We start from the raw sequence: 6750 nt of genomic DNA on the forward strand, positions 1-6750 counted from the left end.
TCAGCAATAAAAATGGACAATTTCTACCTCCACTAAACAAAACTAGTGTTGTGTCTCAAATCAAATACTTATGTACTATTCTAGACCGTCACTGAGCACCAATACTAACTGGTTTTCTTATTTAATGTTAGTGTTTAAATTTTAAAAGCCTCTCATGTCGCCATCAAACCTGCCAAAAGATCAGTTTTGTGCACCAGTCTTCTGGATTTTATACATTATTAAATACTTTTTAAAGTAAGGTTATAGTTTTTAATTTGAGACATAAATCACGGCATCGCTCATGACCACAATCAGGACAACAGCTTGTCAGTGTGTTTAACTGTGTTGGCGGTTCATTAAATCACTAAAAATGTATAGTTAGACTTGGAAACCTGACGGACAAGTACAGTGAACCCTCCAGATGTACATGAGATATGCAGTGATTATGAATGTGTATTAAAAGAAAACGTAGGTCGGAAAAAAAAATATATATATCATAATGTCCCGAAACGTTTGGGAAACCATTAACTAAGACAATTGACCTGTATTACATTAATATTAAACATAGCTATAAAGCTATCCGCAAACTACCCTTTGGGACCTCTGATCACCTCCTGTTACCTACCTAAACTAAAGGATGGAAAAAACAGACTGATGCATAAAACAGATGGAGGTGTGGCATGTTGATAATCATGAGAGGATGCTTTGATTGTATGGACTGTGATGGGTTTGAATTCACAAATATCAATGAATATGTTGACCTTGTCACTTTTCATATCAAATAAATTATGTGTACCAACACTAAACCATGGGCCACACCCGGAATGAGAAAACATCAAATATAATATAGTTTGTATATTATGTAACTTTACTTTTGACAGGTCTAGGTCAAAGGTCATACTCATCATAATTAAATATAATGATGATGACAGGTCAAAGGGTCATGATAATCACTTATAATTATGTTAAATCCGGTTCCGATATATTCCAGATGTATTCCAGACACACGCACACACAAGTTTTTTCCTTTTCTGAAGCAGTTCCGCAGACAAACACACACACACACACACACACACACACACACACATACACACATACACAAACGCTTACACATACATAAGGATGATGAAAAATAAGTAAATGATTAATAATGAATTTCCATACACATCCAACCAAAAATATCACACACACACACACACACACACACACACACACACACACACACACACGCACACACACACACACACACACATAAAGCTGATGAAAATAAGTAAATGTTAAATAATGAATTTCTGTACACATCCTACCAAAAATATGACGCACACACACACACACACACACACACATACATAACCTGTTCAATCAGAACAAAAGAAAATAAAATTGCTGCATCCGGAAGGTGACGTTATAAGCACCACAAGTTTATAGAAGAAGAAGGCCTCACCCACCCTCTAGGTTTAAAAATACTCTGTACTTCGAAGATCGTGTGTGAGCTTACAGCATGTCTGCTGCTTGTCCTGATGCACCGAAAAAAACTCACTCTTTTTTGGGAAGATTACAAAAAAATTTAGAGCATGAAAAGATTCAGTGTAATGTGTAATGTGGGTAATGTCAAACGGATGTACAGCCGGATTTTTTTTTCAATGCAGAAAAGGAACCGTTGTGCTGTTCAAGTTCTCGGTCCCGGGTCACATCCACTGGAGCTGCGCTACTGAGAGCGTAACTTTTAACAAGTGTGACTGGAAAAAGTTCAGAAAATGGTGCAAGGATTTTGACTACATTATTAGAATGGACTTCTTTTCCCCGGATGCGTACAGGTGTAAATGGAGCAGTACATCTCTGCAATGCAAATACCGCATCAGAGCAACGAATTTCTGCAAGAACCAGATTTCGCTGCACTGTGTTTCGGTATTAACCGGTGACGACACACCTCATCACACAGAGATCATAATTATTGCTGCACGTTTTTTATCATATAGCTTTCCCATGAATACCACAACCCAACCCACTATCACCCCCCTGCCCCCCCATCAGGTTGTTGGTTGTTGGTTGTTTTCCCTGAGTCAGGCCTGTGTCAAAAAGGTCTATGATGATTATTATGACACACACACACACACACACACACACACACACACACACACACACACACACACACACACACACACATATATCCGAACCTGTCTATAAAAGCGAACACTTCGTTAGTTGGAAAAATCGGCAAAGAGTCGAATAGTTCGAAGGGATTGAAAGAATTTCCAGACTCTATTCTTCAAAACTCCCAGACACCATGGATTTCTCAGCAGGTAAGATGATGTATTTTAAACAATTGAAATAGTTCATTATAAACTGAAATACAATGTTTATGTAATTATCCATTTGATATTGATATTGATATAAATCTAAAACTATTCTTTCTGAATACAACAATCATCATCCTTATCTGGTCATTATGTAAACGGGTACGCTACTATATCTAAATTTAATGTTCAATACACTTATATTACAGAGCAAGACTGAACTAAGCTTGTCTGATTCTAGTGGATTTCGCGTTTACTCTGAATTACATTTTCGAGCATGGTCAGAAAAGAATGTAAATCGATGACACCGTTGTCATGCATCACCTTTTTGACCTAGGCCTAACTCATGAGCGTATCACAATCTATGGGAAAGGAAACAACTTGTGTGTGCGTGTGTCTGGAATACATCTGGAATATATCGGAACCGGATTTAACATAATTATAAGTGATTATCATGACCCTTTGACCTGTCATCATCATTATATTTAATTATGATGAGTATGACCTTTGACCTAGACCTGTCAAAAGTAAAGTTACATAATATACAAACTATATTATATATAACATCTGGTTGAAAAACAAATATGCATTCAAATTGAAGGATAGGCAAAATGGCAAACCCACTCAAAGATTTTTAAAATGTATTTATTAATTTTAAAAACAAAACAGCCAAAAGCCAATTTGGACATTTTCACTTAGGGGTGTACTCACTTTTGTTGCCAGCGGTTTAGACATTAATGTCTGTGTGTTGAGTTATTTTGAGGGGACAGCAAATTTACACTGTTACACAAGCTGTACACTCACTACTTTACATTGTAGCACAGTGTCCTTTCTTCACTGTCGTCACATAAAAAGATATCATCAAATATTTACAAAAATGTGAGGGGTGTACTCACTTTTGTGAGATACTGTACATGATGGTGTGAGTTGTGAGTCTGATCAAATTCAATAGGATGCCTCAATTGTCAACAGTTTAAATTTTCAATTGATTAAAGCACTAAACATTATAAAAGCTTAATTACGTGTGGTCCATTCGGACACCTAAAAGCCGAAAATGAAAGAAATGTTGTACATCTGAGCGGAACTAAATTAGACTGTTGCCCAAGTCTCAAAAACATTCATTTTGAGTAGGGGCTTGTCCATAGGGCTACTTCCTCTTTTGAATGACCAATGATTCTTTAAAAAGGTCTATAATTAACAGATATCAGCCAATGTTCCATTGATTTGCTTACTTTTCTAGATGTTGTGCAAAAGTCACTTAGTTTCCATAGAGTTATTAGTGCACCTAGTGGTCAAAAGTGGGAACTTCAACAAGAAAGCAAGTAACTTGGCTAAACTTCGACGTGTCTGTCCAATCACTCGACAAGGTTCTTCTGTGGTCTCTGCTCTACAGTACCCCAAATAAAACATAAATTGTGCGTCCTTTACTCACAAAAATGGGTAATACATAAAATAGACATTTTTCTACAATAAATATTTTATAAATTCATTATAAACAGTTTAAGGAAACTGGGCAATTTGGAATGAAAACATTTGGAAGCCTGACTCAAACACAACATATGGAAACCAAGAAAAAATCATGTCAGATCGTTTGCCACCTTTAATGTGAAATATAACCAACACAATTCAAGTATAAAAAAAAAAAAAAAAAAAAAAAAAAAACCCAAAAACGTTAGGAAAGACAAAGAAAAAAACTTACAATAACCCTTTTATAACAAGGAATGTGACCGTGCTCATAATGAACCAATCACATGCAAACTCATGTTCAAAAGTAATTATCATACAACTGTCATCAATTAAGTGACTCTGATTAACAGCAAATAAAGACCAGCTGATTCTGTAGGATTTTCTTCACATCTTCTTGGTTTCTTCTGACTGCTGAAGTCACGCTGACCTAAGAGCCTAAAAAGCATGTCCATGATCTTGCTGTTGAAAGGTCTATATGGTAAGTATACATGACAAAATGGACAATGAAAACGGGCACCCTTGACGATTATGAAATGACTTCTCTTTCAGTAATTGCAGGAATGTTTCACTAAGAGCACTGATAAAGAAAGAGATCGATGAAGAAACAATCCAGCCGACGTTGTCTGCTTTTATGACGTTTAAATGCCTGCAATAAAATCAAAACGTGGCAGGAAATAATTGTGAGGTTGAGGCGCTAATGATTTGTAAAAAATGTTCTATGAAAGAAATGCAGCTGTTTTGATAACTGGTGTCATCACTGTAATGCATTGGGACAAGAAGAAAAAACATCATGTCTCTCAAAGATGCAACATCTTTCCTTCTGTGCAAGAATTTTTAATCGACACATCAACACTTGTTATACAAACCTCAACAGCGGTGACAATCAACCAAACATTCAGATAAACCGATCGACTCTGAACATCACCCAACAAGCTACTAAAACTCACAATAAAAACAGTGAGATGGTCCAGCTGCATCATTTATTCACACCAATGACTATGTTTACATGGACAGCAGTAATCTACTTACTGACCTTATTCTGAATTAGACGTATAATATTGTGATTAAGGTGTTTCCATGAGTCACTTTTAGAATATTCCTTTCATGTTCCTGTTTTACATTTTATAGAACACAGATGGATTAACGGCACACGTCATTACGTCCCCACGCCACGCCGTCCGACGTCCCTCCAGAATTTCATGTATCAACATACAGTTGGTCTTCATTATAAAACCGTAAAGTTTCATTTTTAATTTTATGAAAGCTTCAAGTGCAGTTAATTATTTGTCATGCTATGACGACTGCTTGAACCCATGGGCTGCGTCCCAAAGCACATACGTGTATTTCACTTACTATACAGCAGGTAAGTACGTGGTATTGGACGCAGCCGTGCTCTCTTGTTTACCGTCAAACGGCTGAGCACTGCTGTGTGTGTACGTGTCCTGTCTCACAATGTGATACCTTGTAATACACGTCGATAATGCGACTAAAATAGAAATACTCCACACGTCTTAATTCCATTTGTGTTTACTTCAAGTATGACTTTAGCCGGATTAAGGTCATCAATAATTGCTGTTTACATGCTAGTTTCTTAATCAGAGTATCGTCTTAATCGGGTTAATATCGGATTATTGTTGTCCACACAAATGTACTGAGCGTTAATTTAACACTGAGGATTTTGCTGTGTAGGTGTACCTAATTAAAAGGCCAGTGAATTTTTTTATGGAACATCAAGATATTCAATTGAATTTTGATATTGAACTTTTTATCTCATTGACCGTTGTACTGAATGTGGTCCGAATGCGTCTCAGACAATGTGGTCGAGTGATCAAATCTTAATCTGGTCAGAATAAGATCCTGGGTCCCTTGATGCAGTCAAGCGAAATCCAAACGTGATCCAATCACCGAAAACGCACATTGATTCAAAGGGTGCAAGGGGGGTTATCTTATTCAGCTGCTCATTATCAGGTTTGCTGGTGCATGTATTTATTTGACTTGTTTCTCTGCTCTCCTGCAGAACAATTCTGATCGGTCAAGTTGGTTTATTTGAGATGCTCCCAGAGGCGTGCCTTAAAAATGTTACGCTGTGCAACATTTTGTATCGTACAAGCGTTCCTTTCTCCATACAGGCCACCGATATGCACATTCATCAGAAAAAATATCACACTTCAAGTGTTTTCTTAAGAAGCCCAAGAAATGAATAAAAAGGGATGTATTACCTGCAATTCAGTGTTATCTTTAAAACTCTTGCTTTTTTGTATATGTGTGATAAATGCATTATATTTGCTTTGTATTATATTAGAGACGACGTTTACATGGACGGCAGTAATCTAATTATTGACCTTATTCTGAGTAAGACAATATTGTGATTAAGGTGTTTACATGAGTCGCTTTTAGAATATTCCTTTCATGTTCCTGTTTTATATGTTATAGAACACAGATCGATTAACGGACACGTCATTACGTCCCTTCGCCACGCCGTCCGACGTCCCTCCAGAATTTCACGTATCGACTTACAGTTCGTCTTCGTTATGGTACCGTAAAGTTTAATTTTTAATTTTAAGAAAGCTTCAAGTGCGCTTTTTAAAATTATTATTTGTCATGCTATATGTGCAAATAGATGACTGCTTGAAGACATGGGCTGTGTCCCAAACCGCGTACTTACTATACTATAACGACTAACTGCCAACTGCCAAATCACACCACCAACAAAAAAAAGGAAAATATATAATTTAAGTAAAAAAATTTAAAGATTTTAACACGAGTATTTTTAAATGTAAATACCTATTTATTTGAACTCTAGAGTATTTTCTGCTATACATCATGTTACATAACTGAATAACGCTTTGATTATATAGTATATAATACGGTGAACTCTTCTACTGCGTTATATTTTGCGTGCGTGATGAAATTCATTTGTTAAAAAGATAATGATAATAAAATAAAGCTGTGTGGTTTTTATGGATCATGTCAGCATTTATTATGGGCAATAAAATGAAGACTCGCA

Source organism: Ictalurus punctatus, chromosome 10 (assembly GCF_001660625.3).
Source record: "Ictalurus punctatus breed USDA103 chromosome 10, Coco_2.0, whole genome shotgun sequence".
Taxonomy (NCBI): Eukaryota; Metazoa; Chordata; class Actinopteri; order Siluriformes; family Ictaluridae; genus Ictalurus; species Ictalurus punctatus.